The 20034-nt window shown below is 37.6% G+C and overlaps 1 long non-coding RNA gene across 1 annotated transcript in view; it reads right to left on the bottom strand.

Annotated features, from left to right (window-relative positions):
• Window positions 1–341: 341 nt before the first annotated feature.
• The window catches only part of LOC131279210 (uncharacterized), a 63656-nt gene continuing 43963 nt past the window's right edge, over window positions 342–20034 (bottom strand). The window contains exons 2-4 of the long non-coding RNA XR_009186590.2: window positions 8600–8715; window positions 7655–7762; window positions 342–515 (exon numbers count right to left, since the gene is read on the bottom strand). This is a non-coding gene — a long non-coding RNA (uncharacterized lncRNA). The remainder of the gene's footprint in view (window positions 516–7654; window positions 7763–8599; window positions 8716–20034) is intronic.

Here is a 20034-nt window from a genome sequence, read left to right as displayed (position 1 = left end):
ACTGGATGGAACGTGGGAGAGTATGGGCTATGATGTGGACCATTGACCATGAGGTGCAGTGATGCCCAGAGATATACTTACCAAATGCAATGGATATATCATGATGATGGGAGAGAGTGTTGCAGGGGGGAGTGGTGGGGTGGGGACGGTGGGGGTGAATGGGACCTCATATTTTTTGAATGTAATATTTTTACAAAATGAATAAAAAAATTTAAAAAAAAAGGAAAAAAAGTTATAAATAATGTCAATGAAACAACAAGCAAAGACAAATGAACAAAAAATATCACTAAATTCCATAGTTGCACATATTTTCCATTTATTTCTAATTATAAAAATGGGAAAGTATTTAAATACTCCATAAAGGTATAATTAAATAATAAAACTTCTCTTTGCCTCTCCCATCCTGTTTCCCAAAGATAAGAATGTCAAGAGTTTGCAGAGGAGAGCGGATGTAGCTCAGGTGATTGAGCGCCTGCTTCTCATGTACAAGGCCTGGGTTCGATCCCCAGTACCTCCTAAAAGTAATAATAATAAAATTAAATTTAAATAAAAGAGTTTGCTGAACTTTTTCAGATTTTTCCTGTTTACATTTAAGCATCCAAAAATGTCTATAAGGTTTTATTAGACAAAAAATACTAAACTAAATATAGTTCTACCTTGCCTTTTTTTACTTAGCCATATATAGTAGGTGCATTTCCTTGTCAGGACATGAAGCTTTATTTCAATATTCAAAACCACTGCAGAGAATGTGGTTGTAAAGATGTATCTCTAATGCATCCTTTTATTAATAAACACATATTTCCTTCCTTTTACTCCACTACAAACAATGATGCAGTGATTGTTCTTTGTACACTTTTCCTTGGACATTTAGAAAATATATTATATATTTCTTGAGGAAGAATTGCTCTGGTGTGAAGTTTGGCTCAAAGTTGATGAAGAAATCCTCCACTGATACTGACAGGCACAAAATGAAACAAACAAAACAAAATCCCCAAACAGGTTACTTAAAAAGGAAAAGAAGCGGGGAAGAACTCAGCTTTCTTCTGCAGGATTGAATGCCCATGTGTGTTTTATTGGAATTTCATCTGCAGAACTTTTAAGTATACCAGGATTTTTGTTCCCCTCTGTGTTAGTCAGGGTTCTTCAGAGAAACAGAACCAACAATTTACAGGTATGTGTACGTATGCAGATTTATTTTAAAGAATTGGCTCACATGATTGTGGGGGCTGAAATCTATAGGGAAGGAAGCTCAGAAGGACAGAAATTTTGGTAAGTGTGATGTTGCAGTCCTGAGCCCAAAATCTGTAGGGGAATCTGTAAGCTGAAAACTCAGTAAGGAGTAGATGGTGTCACCATTTTTAATTAGAGAAGTTGTGAGTTTACAGAAAAATCATGCAAAAAATACAGTTCTTCTATAACTCTCCTTATACAAGCAGTTCTCCCTATTAACACTTTGCTTTAGTGTTAAAATTGCTTTTGTTAAAATTGATGAAACCATATTATTATAATTACACTATTAACTATAGTCCATAATTTACTTTAGGGTTCCCTGTTTGTGTTGTTCAGTCCTATGGTTTTTAAAATATTTTATTATAGTAATATATATATATAAAACCTGAAATTTCCCATTTTAACTATGTTTAGATACATAATTCAGTGATGTTAATTACATTCACAGTGTTGGGTTGCCACCACCATCCATTACCAACATTTTCCATCACCCCAACAGAAACTCTATACCATTTAAACATTAAATCCTTATTTCCAAACCCTACCCAGGCCCTTAGTAACCTTTATTCTAGTTTCTGACTCTATGAATCTGCAGTTAATCGTTTTTTTATCAGTGAGATCATGCAATATTTGTCCTTTTGGGTCTGGCTTATTTCACTCAACACAATGTTTTCAAAATTCATCCATGTTGTTGAATGTATCAGAACTTCATTCGTTTTTATTCCTGAATAATTTTGCATTGCATGTCCATACCAAATTTTGTTTGTCCGTCTCTCTGTTGATGGACACTTGGGTTGCTCCATTTTTTTTTTGCAATTGTGAACTGCTAGGAACATAGGTGTGTTATCAATCCTTTGGGTATATACCTAGAAGAGGATTGCTGAGTCATATGGTAATTCTATACTTAATATTCTGAGTACCCTCCAAACAGTTCCTATTTCTCCACATTTTTTCTAATACTTGTCATTTTTTTTAAGAGTAGCCTTTCTAGTGAGTTTAAAATGGTTTCTCATTGTGGTTTTGATTTGCATTTTCTAATGACTCATGATGTTGGGCATCATGTCTTGTGCTTATTGGCCATTTGAATATGTTCTTTGGAGAAACATCTACTCAAGGCTTTATTAATCAGTATTCTCTAGGGAAAAAGTACTGATAGGGGATATCAGTAAATATTATGTGATTTTAAAAAATTGTCTTACATAACTGTGGGGATGAAGGAGTAAAATTCTGTAGGGCAGGCCACAAGTTGTAAGCACCAATGATGGTTTTAGATGAATCCTCCAGAAGCTAGCTGTCTGAAGTAGAGATGGAAATTCTCTCTTCTGACTGCTGAAATCATCACTTCTTTAAAGGCCTTCAATTGATTGGATGAGACATCTCTCATTGTTGAAGGCAAGCTCCTTAGTTGATTGTAGTTGTAATTAGCCATAGATACAATCAGCTTACTGATGATTTAAGTCTATGAAATGCCAATTAGGCCAGTGCTTGCATGACCAAACAACCAGGAACAATTACCTGGCCAAGCTGGCACATGAGCCTGATCATCAAATAGTCTTTTGCCATTTATATTATATTATATTATTTAATTTATTTTTTAATTCGTTTTTTAAATATTACATTAAAAAAATATGAGGTCCCCATGTACCCCCCACCCCACTCGCCCCACTACTCTCCCCATGGCAACATTCTCCTCCATCATCGTGATGTTTTCATTGCATTTGGTGAATACATCTCTGAGCATCGCTGCATCTCATGGTCAATGGTCCACATCATAGCCCACGCTGTCCCATGTTCCATCCAGTGGGCCATGGGAGGACCTACAATGTCCGGTAATTGTCCCTGAAGCACCACCCAGGAAAATGCCTCCACATTTCATCTCATCCTCCCATTCCCCACACCCAGCAGCCACCATGGTCACTTTTTCCACACCAATGCCACATTTTCTTTGATTACTAACCACAATAGTTCATGAATAGAATATCAGTAAGTCCACTCTAATCCATATTCTATTCTTCCATCCTGTGGTCCTTGGATTGGTTGTGTCCATTCCACATCTATATCAAGAGGGGACTTAGATTCCACATGGATGCTGGATGCAATCCTCCTGCTTTCAGTTGTAGGCATTCTTGGCTACCTGGTGTGGTGGTTGACCTTCTTCACCTCCATGTTAGCTGAGTGGGGTAAGTCCAATAAACCAGAGTGTAGGAGCTGAAGTCTGTTGAGGCTCAGGGCCTGGCTATCATATGGTCAGTCCAGAGATTCAGATCCCCTGGGTGTATCTTAAACCCCAGCACCAACTACAATTCTAGTAAAGTAACAGGAAAGGCTTGTGAAAAGACATCACATCTGAGTCCAGCTCCATTGATTATCTTTTTTCTCTGGAGTTGGAGTCATTTATATATTCTGGATATTAAACCCTTATTAGATTTATGATTTCCAAATAATTTCTCATATTTTTAGGTTGTCTTTTTACTTTTCACAAGGAAGTCCTTCAATGCCCAAAAGTTTTTGATTATGATGAAATCTGATTTATTGATTTATCTCTTATTCTTTTCTTTTGTTTCTCATGCTTTTGATGTAAAGTCTAAGAAAACATTGCCTATCACAAAGTCCTGAAAATGCATCCCTAAGCTTTCTTCTAGGATTTTTTTTTTTATAGTTTAGGTTCTTATATTTAGGTCTTTGATCCAATTTGAGTTCACTTTTGTAAATGGAATGAAATAGGGATCAATCTTCATTCTTTTGTGTGTGAATATCCATGTCTCCCAGCACCAGGTGTTGAAGAAATTATTCTTTTCTAATTGAATGGAATTGGCACCTGTAACAAAAATCAATTGTCTGTGAATGAGAGGGTTTATTTCTGAACTCTCAATTTGATTCCATTAGTCTATGTTTTGTGCCAGTCAGTACTGTGCTGTTTTGATTCCTACTGTTTAATAAAATTTAAAATCTGGAAAGATGAATCTTCAACTTTGTTCTTCTTTTTCAAGATAGTTTTGGCTATTCAACGCCCCTTGTCTTTCCATGTAAATTTGATGATTGGCTTTCCCATTTCTGCAAAGGAGGCTATTGAAATATTGAATGAGACTGTACTTAATCTTTAAATCTCTTTGGGTAGGACTGACCTCTTAATAATGTTTAGTCTTTAAATTCATGAAAATGGAATGTCCATCTATTTATTTAGGTCTTTTTTTCTTTCAGCAGTGTTTTATCATTTCTATGTACAAGTCCTTTACATCCTTGGTTAATTTTTTCCCTAGATAGTTAAGTCTTTAAATTGTTAATGTAAATGGGTTTTTCTTGATTTCCTCTTCAAATAGTTTATTACTAGTGCATACCCTACCACTTTGCTGAATTCATCTATTAACTCTAGTAGCTTTGGTTTGGATTTTTCAGGATTTTCTATGTATAGGATCCTGTCATCTGCAAATAGGGAAAGTTTTACTTCTTTTCCAATTTGGATGCCTTTTATTCCTTTTTCTTATCTAACTGATCTGGCTAGTATTTCCAGTACAATATTGAATAACAGTGGTGACAGGGGGCATCTTTGTCTTGTTCCTGATCTTAGAGGGAAAGCATTCAGTCTTTCACCCCTGTATATGATGCTTACTGTGTGTTTTTCTTATAAGCCCTTTATCATGCTGAGGAATTTTCTTTTATTCCTAGTGTCCTGAATATTTTTATCAAAAAAGGGTGCTAGATATTGTCAAAAGTCATAGGGTTTGAGTAGGATTGGTATTAATTCTTCTTGGAATGTATAGTAAAATTTATCTGTGAAGCAATCCACTCCTGGCCTTTTCTTTGTTGCATGGTTTTTGATTAAAGATTCCATCTCTTTTCTAGTTATTATTCAGTTGAAATCTTCTATTTTTTCTTGAATCAGTGTAGTAAGTATTTGCCTTTTTTGGAATTTTTCTATTTCATCTAGGTTATCTAATCTGTTAGCATACAGTTGTTCATATATCCTGGTAAATCTTTGTTATTTCTGTGTGGTTGGTAGTAAGTCCCCTCCTTTCATTTTTGATTATATTTATTTGTGTACTATCACACTTTTTTCAGTTTGTCAGTTTTTAAAAATCTTCTTGAAAAACAAACTTTTGGTTTCATTTATAGTCTACATTTTTTCAAAAATCCTCTAATTTATCTCCACTCTGATCTTGTTATTTCCTTCCTTCTGCTTGTTTTGGTTTAGTTGGCTCTTCTTTTTCTAACCAGTTGTTAATTTAGGTCTCTGGTTTGAGGCCTTTCTTCTTATTTATTTATTTATTTATTTTAAAGATTTATTTATTTATTTTTAATTCTTCCCCCCTCCCCCGGTTGTCTGTTCTCTGTGTCTATTTGCTGCGTCTTGTTTCTTTGTCCGCTTCTGTCAGCAGCACGGGAAGTGTGGGCGGCGCCATTCCTGGGCAGGCTGCACTTTCTTTCCCGCTGGGTGGCTCTCCTTACAGGTGCACTCCTTGAGCGTGGGGCTCCCCTATGAGTGGGACACCCCTGCGTGGCAGGGCACTTGTTGCGCGCATCAGCACTGCGCATGGGCCAGCCCCACACGGGTCAAGGAGGCCTGGGGTATGAACATTGGACCTCCCATGTGGTAGACGGACGCCCTAACCACTGGGCCAAGTCCGTTTCCCCCTTTCTTCTTATTTAATGTGAACATTTATAACTATAAATTTCCCTTTTAGCACTGCCTTTGCTTCATCTCATAAGTTTTGTGGATTGTGTTTTTTGTTTCCATTCATCTTAAGATATATCCTAATTTCCTTGTAATTTCTTCTTTGACTCATTGACTAAGATTGTGTTGTTTAATTTCCACATATTTGTGAATTTTTCAATTATCCCTCGCTTATGAATTCTATCTTCATTCCCTTGTAGTCAGAGAATATACATTATATGATTTCAATATTTTTAAATTTATTGACACTTTTTCGTGACCTAACATATTCTTTTCTGGAGAATGATCATATGTACTAGAGAAAAATATGCTTTCTGTGACTGTTGGGTAAAATGTTATGTACATGTCTGTTAGGTTTAGTTGGTTAAGAGTATCGTTCAAGTCTTCTATTTCATTACTGATCTTCTCTTTAGATGTTCTATTCATTATTGAAAGTAGTGGATTGAAACTTCCCACTACTAATGTAGAGCCATCTATTTCTCCCTTCCAATATATCTATAATTGCTTCATGTATTTTGTGTCTCTGCTCTTTGGTGCATAAATATAATTGTTATGTCTTTGTATCTTCTTGTTGAATTGACCACTGATCAGTATATAGTAACTTACTTTGTCCCTTATAACAGTTTTTACTGAAAGCCCATTTTATCTGATATTTTTCTGTCTACCCCTCCTCTCTTTTGTTTAGTATTTTCATGGTATATATTTTTTCATCCTTTCACTTTCAACCTAGTTGCATCTTTGAATTTAAGGTAAGTCTCTTATGGGAAGTGGATGTGGCTCAATTGATAGAGTGTCCACTTACCATATAGAAGGTCCAGAGTTCTGTACCCAGGGCCTCCTGCCCTGTGTGGTGAGCTGGCCCATGTGCAGTGCTGCTGTGTGCAAAGAGTGCTGCGCCATGCAATGGTGTCCCCTGCATAGGGGAGACCCATGTGCAAGGAGTGTGCACTGCAAGGAGAGCCGCCCCGCACAAAAAAAGCACAGCCTGCCCAGGAGTGGCACCACACACCCAGAGAGCTGATGTAGCAAGATGACACAACAAAAAGAGGCACAGATTCCCAGCGCCGCCTGACAAGAATGCAAGCGGACACAAAAGAACACACAATGAATGGACACAGAGAGTAGACAATGGGGAGGGGGGAAGAGAAATAAATAATAAAAAAATAAAAATTAAGGTGAGTCTCTTGTAACCAGCATAAAATTGGGTCATGCTCTCTTATCCAATTTATCAATCTCTGACTTTCGATTGGGGAATTTAATCTACTTACATTTAAAGTAACTACTGATATGCAGTACTTTCTTCTGCCATTTTGCTATTTGGTATTTGCATGTCAACCTTTTTTGCCTCTTAATTCTTCTGTTAATGCCAACCTTCATATTTATTTGACTTCTTTCTTGCACCATTATGAGTTCCCTCTCATTTTCTCCTGTAGATATTTTTTAGATATATATTTTTTGTGCTTACTATGGTGCTTAAATTTTAAATCCTAAATCAATAACAATTGCATTTGAGTTAGTACCAACTTAACTTTAATACCATACACAAATAGCGTTCCTATAGCCCTCCATGCCCTCACCATTTTGTTGTACTTGTTAAAAATTATATCTTTGTGCATTGTATGTGCAAAACCATAGATTTATCATTACTTTTTTACATTTGCATTTTAGAACCTGTAAGAAGTAAAAAGTGTAGTTACATACCAAAAAGTACAATACAATATTGCCAACATTTATAATTACTCATATAGTTACCTTTACTGGATTGTTACTTTATGCTGCTTTGATCCACTGTTGAATTCCTGATTGCTTCCTCTTCTCTTTTGACAGCTTTTCAGGGTTTGTGCTCCAGAATTCTTTACTCTGCAATTAATGTGAAATTGTGTCCTTGATTGATGACCATTTTAAACAATAATTCTTGCAATTCTGTTCAAGCACTTGGTAATGATGGCTAAAATATTGAAATATTTTAAACACTAGTGAGAGATTTAATAAATACACACAAAACTCATTTCTTTTCCATAAAAGCAAAGCTTCAGTGTGTGACATGACCATTTTCAGTGCCACAGAACTTGAATAATGATTTTTGCATTTTTCAAATGTATATGGAAAAGTCTGAACTTTTGGAAAGAGATAAACCACCCACTGATTGGTATTATCTGCCATTAAGCCGCTCTTTATTTTATCATCCATTTAAGAACTATAAACATGTCTAAGTTCTTTATGTGCAAAATCAGTATGTATGCCATTATTTCAATAACATTAAAACACATAGAAAAAGGACTTTATAAGACATAAACAAAAGTAGCTCCCTCTGTTTATCACTAGTTATATACTTGATTATCATTATTTTTAAAAGATGGATTCGGCCTATCTTGTTTCTTCTCTGTATTTTCTTAAGTTTCATGTATTCTGTAGAAAGAAATTTGCTTTTATAATGAAAATAAAGTAGAAATTAAAACTATGTTTAATTTCTATATCCCCTAAGATCACAATTAAAACATACACATCATTCACACTAGAAAAAAATACCCCAACATATTAATTGGTTTACATCTGGATAATGAAATTAGGGGTAGTTTTGTTTTTTCTTTCTCATATATTATAAAGAGCCATATTATTTCTATTTGTGAATAATGATTTAAAATTATAAAGAACAAATACTACATTGTATTCAATATGAATTATAGAATAACCTACTGTGTGACAGGATCTCTGAAGTTTTTTTTTTGGATCTCTGAAGTTTTACAGATAATTAAGGCATGCAGTTTATTCAAGAAGTTCCCGTCCTCACAGGCCATTGTCTTCTTAGGTTTCTACATAAAAATGAGGAAAAAGAAGAATCGCTTCTTACTGATAGAGCACATATATTGTGGGCTTTCCCGCTCAGTCTGACTTGGAATAATATTTGGTCTGCTAAACATACCTTGCCAGGGAGCATGGTGAGGCTCAAAAAGCATGGTCTATAGAGTCAGACAAATTTGAATCTGATTTCCCCTTCACTCCAGATTTACCATGCAAATCAAGGCATTAAATTATCTGGGCCCAATTTCCGCAGTTTTAAAAAGTGGAGACTAGTGCTGAACTGGCTCAGCCTCTGTAAGGATTAAATGATGTCTTATATGGCAAAGTGCATATTGTAGTGGCCATGTTGGTGTTCCTTATACACAGGCATTCTCTCTTTGCCTTCTCCTGCACGATTAAAAGTTTATGTTAAAAATGTTTGTCCCTCCTATTTGGTGCAGTACTTTAAAATTTGCAACCTGATCTCACACACCCTAACCTTATTTACTGCAAAAGACCAGCTGGTATCAGGAGCTACATTCAAAGTCTGATGGGATCAAATAGCAGCCAGTAGGTTGCAAGGTAGACAGTCAGGAGAGGTGACCAGTAGGCTCAACCTCAGGGTTCAATGGGAAAGCTTGATCTTTGGACAGAGACAAGTTGAGATTGATGGGCAAGGGTCAACCCAGGAGTGAGAGAAGTACAGGCAAAGCAGAGTACCTTTCCAAAAGTAAGAGAAGGGCCCTCACATTTTCTGAATGCTTTCTCTGTGCGGCACTGTGTTGAGAGATGAACTAGTATTATCTTAGTCAGTTCTCACAATGCCCCTACGATCTGGGAAACACTTTAACATTAAAAACTGAAAAAACAAAGGCCAGGAGGGGTGATTTGCTGAGAAGTGAAAGGTTGGGACTGATCTGATGGACATTTGATCCAATACCACATCCCCCATGCATAAAGTCACCTTGACCCCTGGATACTCCAATGGAATTGAAGAAGTAATTGGATTTTTAGGAGCAGAGTTTAATCTCCAGAGAGAGAAACTTAACATAGGTAAGCAGACTTTCAAGACTTGAACCAGAATGGGTCTCAGGTCTATTAAAGTTTACAGATGCTATTATGGATTGAATTGAGTCCCCCCAAAAGATATATGGACATCCTGAACCCTGACAGTTGTGAATGTGACCTTATTTGGAAATGGGGTATTTGAAGATATATTCAAGGTAAAGTGAGGTTATACTGGATTAGAGACGGGCCTTATTCTAATATGACCTATGTTTTTCTAAGAGGGAAGGAGAGACAAGGAGGGAAGATGGAAGCAGAGAATGGACTGATGCCTCCGTAAATCAAAGAACGCCAAGGATTTCCAGTAAGCACCAGAGGTAGAAGAGGCAAGGAAGTTTTCTCCTCTACAGGTTTCTGAGGGAACATGGCCCTGCTGATACCTTGATTTCAGACTTCTAGTCTCCAGAATTGTGGGAAAATAAATTCCTGTTGTTTCAAACCCTTAGTTTATGGTACTTTGCTAGGGTAGCCTTTGGAAACTAAGACAGATACAAAATTTGCAAACTGAGCATGCACTAAAGGTCACTAAGAAAGTCTTCAGCTTAGTAGCTCTACCAGCTCAAGATTTAGCTCAGTGACTTTGGTAGACTCTCAAGACCACTCCAAGAGTCAGAGCTGCTGCAGAATCTATACTGAAGGTCTGTCAATACTGTAGCTCTGAAGGGCTGGGACAAGCAGAGCTGTGACTAATGTAGGAAGAGCAGAAACGGTTCCAATTTCACTGGGGAAGATATCAAGACTCACAGAGGTTTTGAGGACCCAACTTGAGAATGGCAAATTAGACCTGGATTTCCTTAGACTTTAGCATCTACCCTCCTTTTTCTACTTTGTGCTTTTCCTGTCACTGATTCAGAAGAATAGGCAAAATGAATGGAGATGCTTTCTTTATTCAAAGCATGTCAAGTGAATTTGCTGCTAGGTACTCTTTTAGGCATTGGAGATTCAGCAGTTAATACAACTGAGCATACATTCTAAAGAGGGAAGGCAGAAAATGAATTAAAGTAGTAAATGATATTGTATGGTAGAAGGTGATAACTGCTGTATTAGTCAGGTAGAAACAGAACCAATAGGATATATGCGTATGTGCACATATAGATTTATTTTAAGGAATTTATTTTAAGGAATAATTTATTTTAAAGAATTGGCTTACATGATGGTGGAGGTTGGTATTTTGAGATCTGTAGGGTGGTCAGCAGATGGGAAATTCCAGTAAAAGGGATTGTTACTGTCTTGAGTCCAAAATCTGTAGGGGAAGCTGGCAGGCTGGAAACTCAGAAAAGATTAGATGGTGTAATTTTAAGGCAGAATTTATTGTTCTTACTGGAATTGTCAGATTTTTGTTCTTAAGACCCCTGACTGATTAGGTGAGGCCCACCCACACAATCAAGTCTAATCTCCTCTATTCAAATTCATCTGTGGAAAATAACCCCATCAACGAAATCCCTCCACAGTAACATCTAGGCCAGTGTTTGTCCAAATAGCTGCTCACCATAACCTAGCCAGTTTGACACATAGAATTAACCATCATAACTTCTTTGGAGAAAAATAGAAAGTGAAGGTGGCATGGGCCTCACTGAGATGGTGACATTTGAGGAAAGACCTGATGACAGTAAGAACAGCCATAGAGATTTCTTGGGGAGGAATGTCCAGCCCAGGTAGCAGCCAGCACGAGTGCCCTGTTAGAGTGTTCCAGGAATAGCCAGAGGCGGTTGTGATTGGGGGAGGGTGAGAACTGGGAGAGCACAGGATGCTGCAGGGGTAGCAGGATGCCTGCTCATTTATGCCATGTTGGCTCATTTCAAGGACTTCAGTTTTTATTCTGGGTAGATGGAGCTCCACAGGAAGGTGTTGAGCAAAAGAGTGGTCAGCACTGACTCCTGTTAACAGGATCACTCTGGCAGCTGCTCATTTAGGATGATGTGGTGGTATTGCTACTGCTGTGTAGGTATAGGACTCTCAGCCCCTCTTCCTACGGCTTCAAGGCTTTGAGCAGGTCACGCCAAACAATGCTGGACTTGGGGTCCCAGATGGGTCATACTAGATGTGGCAGAAGTCTTCAGGGAAGAAAGACCTCAGGAATTGGGCCACTCACAATGTCTCAAGAAGCATCACTTGCCTGTAAAGGAAGCCTCTCTTGGGAAAATCAAGTTGTGTTTCCAGATGGCTGTCTCTGTATTAGCTGGGCCACATTCCATGTAGCACACCTGGATGTTGTTGGCATGGATACATCAGCTAAAAACTGTATCTGGTGGCCTGAATTGATCCTATTCTGTAGAGTGACTCAAAGAAGAGTTGGTGCTGCCAGGCTCCTCGACATGAATCTCCAAAAGCACCTGTTTTCTCATGGGATGGGACCAACAAGTCTTAATGAATGTTTCATTTTGACTTTGAAGGATTATTCTAGGCAAAATCTCTCAATTGGCCCTGGCTTCTTCTCAAAAAATTTGCCTGGGATTTTCCCGGACCTGTTTAAAGTAATCCCAGATTTTGCTAGCTGTTTTGACACATGTTTCATTTAACCAGCAAATATTTATTGAATACCTCCAATGTTCCAGGCACCATGGGAGGGGGTAAACCTTAAGAAAAGTTTAGTCTCAGCTATTGATGAACTCATCTCTTGTAGGAGACCAAGATTGCTAAATAATTTTGAATTAACGATTTCTGAATAATTTCTAAGAACTGCAATGCATGTTTTTGCAGATATATGTTTATAAAGCTACACATTAACAGAAAAAGAAGCATTTAACTCCATCAAGAGTAGTTAGGAAAGGATTTTCAGAGAAATTTAGATGAAACCTAAGGTTTTACTTTAAGGTGATATAAGTCTGTCAGACTTTAAAGGTATTTTACTTCTTCTGTCCCTTCATCCCTTTCTCCATTTTGGCCTCTAGTTTTCTTCCTTTTCTGCTTTCTTTTCTCTCTTCCTTCCTTTAATAAATACTTATTAAGTATCATTATCAACAGCCTGCAAAGCGTTTGGGATTTAGTACATAGTCTTGCTCTCATGAAGCTTGTGGTTGAGTGAGATAGGTGTCTTATTTTGCTAGGTCTGCTAAGACAGATACCACACACTTGGCTTAAACAACAGGAATTTATTGGCTCACAATTTGGAGGCTAGAAGTCCAAAATCAAGGTATTGGCAAGCTATACTTTCTCCGAAGTCTGTAGCAATCTCTGCCTCCATCACATGGTGGTCTGTCTCTGTCTTCCTTGGCTTCTATATTTTTGTCCAGATTTCCTTTGGTTATAAGGACTCCATTTCAGCTTACCCTCATCTTAATAGGATCTTCAAAGATCTCATTTACAAATGAGTTTACTCCCCTGGACCAGGGGTTAGGACTTGAACATGTCTTTGTGGGGGACATGATTCAATCTATGATAATAGAGTCCATTTAGGAAACAGCAAGAGTATTTCAGTTTGGTTGGATTGTAGAATCCATGTAAGCAGGGTTGCCAGATGTAGTGCAAAACACTTCAGTGGATGTGAATTTCAGATAAACGATGAATATATTTTAGTATAAGTATGTATAAATATTGCTTGGCGTGTACATATATTGAAAATTATTAACTGGGTTTCTCTCTCTCTCCCTTCTTCCCTTCTTTCTTTCCTTCCTTTCTTTTTAATCTGGCAATAGTACATGTAAGGGAATATTAGGAAATTAGATTACAAATGTAAGTAGTGATAATACAATTTTTTAAAGCTTTTTAATCTTTTTTTTTAAAGATACTTAGATCACACAAAATGTTACATTAAAAAATATAAGAGGTTCCCATGTACCCCCCTCCCCACCCCCACCCACCTGGGATAATGCGATTTTATAAATCATTTTAAGGAGTTTGAATGTGCTACAAGGAAATAAGAACAGATTTGAGGGTTACAAAGGTTATTCTGGTCACAAGGAGAAGAATGTTTGAGGGGAGGCCAGAAGCAGAGGCAGGGAAACCAGACAGGCATCTGATGGAGGACAGCAGCAGTGGTTTGGAGAGATGGTAGTAACACAATCATTAATTAGGAGATAGACTTGGTAAGGATCTAGAAGAGCTAAATGTGGGAACTGAGAGAGGAGAGGGTCTTCAGAATGCCCCCATGTTTCTGGCTTGAGGGAACAGGTCAATAATTGAGCCCTTATCCAAGCTGATAATTCCAGGAGGAGGAGATATTACATCCATTTCGTTGCATTTAAGTAATTTGAGACTAGAAATCGTCTCCTAACTGTCTACTTTGTGTCTCAGTCTTAAATAAGAAACCTCTCATTCTAAGTTGTTCCTAATTTCATTTAATTGTAGAACAGAAAGATGGAGAAGCTGTACCCCCAATTTTTAAACAGAAGTAAGGGATTATTTTGTTAATGTCTGCTCATCTCCAATTTCTTTTAGTCCTGCTCATGATAATAAACATTTCTAAGAATTCAGTGGAGTCTTGTCACACAGTCCAGATATTTCTGAGCACCTGTGTGAGTCCCTAAATATTCAAGGACCACTAATTGAATGTGCAGTCAGCTAATCTCACACCCCAGCTAAGGATTTCTTGCTTGCACATCAGACCTTCAACCCAAGTGGTTCAAATTTATGCTTGCAAATGATTCAACCTTGAAGGTGAACTCCTTGGACATCAAGCTTTTATCATATGCTGTAAATGAACTAGGAAAGTCAGAACTTGCTAAAATCTAGTATTACTTGATCTGATTTAATGAGTAGATAAAAAGCAATTGGAATTTAAAACATCAAGAAATGCAAATGGATGCTGCCAAAGCATACTTTTCACCATGACATAAAAGGTTTGAAATTTCTTAAATATATGTATGCATTTCTGTCAATTCTTATTTGCCTAATAATTTATTTACCAAAATAAAGTCTCAGAAAAGTAGAAAATAGGACATATATATATATACACACACACACACACACACACACTCATATAGCCCTGAGGTTTTTAAGTGGATTGTTCCTGCTGTATTAAGTTAAGGTGCAATTGTAAACAGATACCTAGATGATATAACAATGGTACAATATGATGAGGTGAGAGAGATAGAGGTGTTTTGGTGAGAATCTGCTATTATTAGAATAATAATATTTGAAAAGTATTGATTCATGAATTTGCAGCAAGCTGGGAGAGGAATAGGAGGGGCAGAGGACTGTGTAACAATTTAACAAAATAGTACATTAGCAAAGGGCTTTAGATACTGTAAGCATGATACCAATAGTATAATTCCACATCTGGGAAGGAGGATAAACTCCTTATTAGCAGGGGAAATGGATGGTCTAGTTGAGAACACTGGAAAGGTCTTGTTTTATGCTGTTGTGGAAAGGACATAGGAAGGCAAAGAAATGAACATTTTTTGAACTTGTACCATGTGTCATCATGCTCATCGAAATCTTTCCACTAACCACACTCTTTAAGGAGAGGGTTATTTCAATTGTAATTTACCGATGAAGAAACTGAATCTTAGAGGAATTAAGTAACTTTGCCCTATGTCACAAGTTAAGCGACAAAATTGAGATTTGAATCTGGACCTTTGTTTCCAAATTTGACCATTTATCTATCCCACCAAACTGCTGCCTGTGATTTATATTGGGACACTAAATCACAGGAAAATTAAGACCCTTTTTGTTTGTTTGTTTGTTTTTCTTCTGACATAGCATTTTCTACCCCAGTCCTTTGAATGGCTAGGAGAAACTATTTTATTCTATCATTGGTATCATCTTTTGTTTTAGGCAATGGGTTAGTGACTCGACCATGATCATTAGCTAAGCCTTTGTGTGATCTACCTGTCTCTTCTTGCAAAAGTCCCAAACACCAAAGACCGTGATGGATTGGTCTTCAGATCTATGCAGAAACAGTTCTGCAACCTGACATTACACATTGCTGAAGTCAATGCAAAATGTCCTGGGATCAAGTTCATTTAAAGAAGGGAGGCTGAATATCCTGTCTTACATATGAAAAATATCATCTTGCTTGTTATCAATATTTAGAATTCATTTACTACTATACATTTTGGATTGTGCTTTAAGCTTGCATTTATTTTTAACTTTAAATTAGTTACCTTTTCATGTTAATCTAGAAAATTTAAAACAGCATCAACTTAGTATGACAAATTAAATTGTATGTCTAATACAATTTCTAGGCTATAACATTTGAAGAGATTTTATAGGGGTTGGCAAACAAGGGCCTTAGGTCAAATCTGTTCAGCCAACTGTTTTTAGTAAATAAAGTTTCATTGGGACACAGCTACCTTCACCCAATTATTTAGATTGCCTATGTCTGTTTTTGCCTTGCATGGCAAAGTTCAGTAGTTGCGATAGAGACAGTTTGGCCTGTAAATCTGAAAATATTTACTATTACTAGAGGCCCTTTACTGCTGACCTCGGGCCTATGATAGCAGGAGATACTCCAATCTTGCATTTCTAGTTAGGTTCAATACATCATATTTTGGTCTGTCTCTTCCAAGTGAAACCATAAAACACTTATCTTATTTTGTTTTATAACATCTAAATTTGCTTAAGCATTTCCTCCTCGCAGAAAATAGTTTTTCACTTCAACAGAGAAGTTTGTTTAAAAGGAAAGGGAAGCATTTCTTTAAAGTCTTCACTATAACACTGTGATTCAGCTTTTATGATTGTTTCAGAAAGGAAAAAAATATTCAAGTATGGATAGAAAAAATCTGGATACCTATTATGTGTCAGGTCCTGAGTTAGGTGATGGGGACAGACAGTGGATCAGGGGAGACAGGCTCGCTGGCATTGGAGAACTCTGGGCTAATAGCTTGCCCTAAGTCACACACATAATAAGGAGCAGCATCAGGCCACTTTCTGAACTTAAGTCTGAGTAGTTCCAAACTGTCTTTACATTAAATCTGAGCTTTTCAAATTAGTATGTGAGGCTCTGTCTCTAACACTCCCCATGTAGTAGGAGTCAAGGACACCCAAAGATACAGAATAGCAGGACTTCATTTTTACTAGATGATGAGTGAATTTAACATTTTTATATTTAAAATAAGCCTGGATATTTTGAGGAGTACAATGCAAATTTCAAATGAATATTTAAGATAAAACAAAAGGTTTCTAATAAATTAAGGCTTGCAGTACCCTGGCCCCTAGGAATGGAATATTCTTTCTGGAATATTCTTACTCAGAGTCAAAAGAAAAGAAAAAGAATCAAGTCTTTGGGAAAAAATACATAAAGGGAGACCTCATGATAGCTAGGATTTAAACAGGAGGAAGAAAAAGAGATAAAGGTTTGAAGGAGAAGAGATCCCTCAGATGCAAACTTGCAGATGACTTTCACAGAGTGTCCTTGGTCAACCCGCCACTGTGAAGCCTAATTAAGACATCTGCTATGAGTTATCAATTGACAGTGGTCTCACTGTACACTATTTTAATTGACATGCTGTGATTTCGTTCCAGATTAACTTCATAAGTGGTCCTCCTAATAGAAAGATCACTTAAATTAAAAGTGGACTGTAAATGGGGATTTATGATGTTAATAGGCCAGTATAACCTCTGTGTCATTTACATACATTTCCATTTTTCCCAATGCATATTTGCATATATTGGAGGATGTCACTAAAGGCAACATTAGTATGATAATGAGCATCCAACTGGCACAGTGTCTAAAGAGTCATTTGTTTGACCTCCCTTCAGCAAAACTTTGGAGCCATCTTTGAGTTTCCAACATTAATAACATAAAACCCATGTTTCAGAATAACATGACTTAAGACTACTGAACAGGGTGCAACAAATATCTAGAAGACTGAATTGAATTGAAGCATGCAGCCTTTATAACATTTGAAGTTGCATAGTACTTTAGAAATCCAGTACATCAATGATGCTAAACAATTCCAAAAATACTGGCATGGATATTCCTTGATGTGGTAGCCCAATACAGTTTACCTTCCAATCTTAGGAGGCTAAGGCAGAAGCCACACTCAAATAGGATTCAGAATAGAGGTTTCAGGACAGTGAAATTGGGTACTACCAGACAAGATTCCAGCTGTGCACCTGCCATCGAGTGATCTTTATCCCTGGAGGTCTCAATATACATCTATACATTCTGGATGGCATGTATTAGGTGTCTGTGGTGACACTTGAAATTATGTCCATAAAAGCACTTGAATTTAAAGTTTAATAATTGAGGGCAAAATATTAGCTCCCTGGTAACCAAAACGAAGAAGGAGCAGTGAACAATTCCATTTTCCTTGACTGGCTCTGACATTCTTCTCAGTGCTGGGGCCAGCTCTAGGGGAACAGTGCTTTTAGTGGGACCTCCAACATATGTTTTGAAAAATGAGCTTGAGTTGAGTAACGATGTAACTAAACCTGCATTTCATGGCAGATTTGAAGTACCTGAAAAGCTTGAGTTGAAATATTGTAAATAAGTCCATAGCAATAGACTGTATAGTTCTTTAACACAATTTCATTCATCATCACCTCTTTCCTGCAACAGTACGACCAACCTTTCCCTCACCATTCTTCACATTCATTGAAACTCCTTCTTCATTACCTCACTTGGGTTTCCATATCCTGCTCGTTGTGACACCTCTTAAAATAACTCTCACTAGTCTCTCTCCACCAGGACCACCTCGAAAGCAATGAGTTTTATACAGAAATGCTTCTTAGATTTTAATTTTTGCTGTTTATTATTCAGAGTCAGCTCAACTTTTTGGGGGCAAAATCTCCCAAGATGCATCTTCTGTGGTTATTTTAAAATGGAAAATGAAATAGAAGCAGAGCAAAGTGGCTTTGTTGCATCTCGCCATCAAGAAAGCCTTCCACAGACTTCACAAATAAAGGACCCCATGTAATGCCTATCCCACCGAGTGACATAGGGCCACAGGCTGCAGCAGATAAAATAATGGGTACTGCCTGGCAGATGAGCAGCACCTGAGAAGCAGCACCTTGCTTACAGCCTGGAGGTGTTCTCATACTTCCAAATGCTCACAGACAGAAAGGGGGATTGCAGGGCAGGATGGGCCACCAGGGGATGGAATCTCACCAGAATATCATCAAGGCAATTTGTACTATACGGGAACCTTTTCTGTGTCCCAGTGGCAGCAGCACTGAGAGTTTCTGAGGGCTTAGGCAAGATGTAAAGATCTTGAACTTGTTCCACTTTATTATTGTAGCAGATGCAGATGATGGTAGTCACAATTTTTGTCTCTCCATCCTGCTTTGCAATCCTTTTTCTTCTGGTTCCTTTGGTGAGCCTTTCCCTCCACTTACATGGTTTTGATGAGGTGTGGTAATTATTCTGTCCCTATTCCCAGCTAAAGAGGTAGAATGTGACTCTGGCTGTGCAGAGTGCCCTGTCCCTCTGAGGACAGTGGTAGGTACAGGCATCGGTGACCCAAGTGGGTCAGCCACTGTCTTTCCTGGAATTGATGTGTAGACTTTGGGAGTAGAGTCCTTTTTCCATCAGCATTGCTAAACTAGGAAGATGTGGTTTGGAGATGGGGGTAAGCACATGGAGAAGACTTTCAGCTCTAAGTTGGATTAAGAGATGGAGAGAAAGACCCCTGGATTTATCCAGGCCAGAAGTTCCTGGTCAAGGGAGCCAGTGAATTCTCATTTTACTTACCCTAGTTTGAATTGGGTAGCTGGTGCTTGCAATTGAAAAGGAGGAGAAGAGATATGTACAGCCAAAAGAACAAAATGGGAAATTAGGTACTGGCAAAGGGGTCCAAGATCACTGGACTAGGAAAAGATCAGGCTGTATTTTGGCAAGGAAATACAATGTCAGTCATCTGCCTGTCAAGTAACCTTTTCTAGTTTTCTCTTGTGAACGTTGTGCCTGAGATGCCTTTAAAGAGTCCCAGCTTATTTTGGGGAAGGTGTTGCAATACATAACATCAAATTCCTCAGCATGTGTGAAAGCCCATCCTATGGCACAATTCAGGAATCACTACTTTGAACCCCTGTTAAAACAATGTTTAAGTGATATAATCGAGCAACATAATTTAGAAGCAATGGGATATTGCATAAAGAATATTAGATTTTAAATTAGGGGCTGAGATTGGAGTAAACATGCCAATTCCCATTTGGGGTATTATTTTGTTTTTCTGAGCACTAGGTTTTTTTTTTTTTAAGATGGAAAATCAGGGTAATAATAATAATAAACCTCATTGCAAATGGTTTTCACATGGATTTGATGACGTGTTATAAATGATGTACTCTGATCAGCCCTGACAGTAATAGGTTCTCAACAAATGTTTTATTTCTTTATTTATTTAGTTCAAAGCAATACTGCTGGTATTTGGATGAGGTCGAACAACTGCCACCACTCCCATACC

Source organism: Dasypus novemcinctus, chromosome 1, assembly GCF_030445035.2.
Source record: "Dasypus novemcinctus isolate mDasNov1 chromosome 1, mDasNov1.1.hap2, whole genome shotgun sequence".
NCBI lineage: Eukaryota > Metazoa > Chordata > Mammalia > Cingulata > Dasypodidae > Dasypus > Dasypus novemcinctus.
This window is presented reverse-complemented; position numbering and strand designations above follow the sequence as displayed.